The sequence below is a fragment of the Cyprinodon variegatus genome, unplaced genomic scaffold, assembly GCF_000732505.1.
Source record: "Cyprinodon variegatus isolate N-32 unplaced genomic scaffold, C_variegatus-1.0 Scaffold1198, whole genome shotgun sequence".
Classification (NCBI taxonomy): domain Eukaryota; kingdom Metazoa; phylum Chordata; class Actinopteri; order Cyprinodontiformes; family Cyprinodontidae; genus Cyprinodon; species Cyprinodon variegatus.
The window spans coordinates 60,785-62,267 of NW_015151651.1; positions in this window are offsets into that span (position 1 = coordinate 60,785).

Below are 1,483 nucleotides of genomic sequence, written 5' to 3' on the forward strand. Positions count from 1 at the left end.
AACTGCCCCCCTACCCACAAACATTTTAGGATGTGCCCAGAACTGTTGATAAACTTCCATCTCATCAAGGAAAATTGCCTGTGGACAGCATCCAAGGACAAATTGAACTCACTCATCATACACACACAACTAAAGTCTCAAATGTCTTCATGTGACTCTACCTCCGATTAGTGACCCTCTGCTAAAATGTCTGTCTCGTGTTACATGTGTTTTAGGTGCTTAGGCTATTTTGATATCTCAAACTGTATCCTGTCAAGGATAAAGTGTGAAATGTGCTTTTTCCCCTGTCTTCCCCAATGTGCCTCCTATCTTTCCACAGAGATAAAGTCAGCAGTAAAGGTAAGCGCCTGGGACCTGGGAAGCCAGGTAACCGGTGGGAACTTGGGAAGCTATAGGAGCACGCCAAAGGTAGCATCCTGAGGCACGACTGGCCTCAGTAGATCTGTTCCCCCTTTCAGCCCCCCCACCCCAATGTATGTGATGTATTGTGATGAACGGTTTGAACTGAAAATGAAATGTTGATTGCAATGTAAATTGTAGTTGACAATAAAGTTGATTGATGAATTGATAGATTGAATTGGATTTAAAAAGAGGAATGAATTCACTATCAGCTGAAGCAGGTTAAAGGTGTAGAGCAGGAATCCCCAAAGCCGGTCCACGAAGGCCGCTGTCCTGCAGGTTTTAGAGGTTTCTCTGCTTTAGCACAGCTGATTCTGATGATTGCAGTTCAGCAAAAGCCTGTTAATCAACTATCAATGGAAATCAGCTGTGCTGGAGCAGAGAAACCTCTAAAACCTGCAGGACAGCGGCCCTCGAGGACCGACTTTGGGGATGCCTGGTGTAGAGGTAAACTTGCCGTTTGATCTTTAGATAGAAAACTCTGAACCAATCTGACTGTATGATCTGATTAAACTCTCTATAAAGTGCCCAGAGATTATATATTGTATGAAAAGGCGCTATATGAATAAGATGAACTGAACTAAATTGAATACACATGTCCTAAAGAGGAGAAGAGCTTGCATCAGGCTATAAGAATGAGAAGTGGAAGTGGAGTTTTGGACCTTAAGGTTCCATCTTTCTTTCATATGAGAGCAATGGCCAACTGTCCCTCCAGCGTTGCAACTTTTCTACCCCAAAACAAACTACTGGCCCTGCGGAGAAGAGGCCAGCTGACAAAGTGCTGCATGTCCTGCAGTGTCATGATCTGCCAATCTGCACTTTTTGGTGTTGTTTAAACTTTCATTTTTGGTTCTCAGTTATTTTTCTGTATCGTCAAGATTTACATCATTTTTAAATTTTTAGTTTTAGTCTTCCTTGTTACTCTATTTTCAGCATTTCTGCTATTATTTATTTCTTAGTCTAATTTAAGTCTGTTATTCTTACTATTATCCTTAGTTTGTGTTTTTCTATGGCTTCAGTTATCTCCAGTTCCTTCTCTTATCCTCTAGTTTTCCCCTTGGTCATTACTTATTTGTAGGCATTA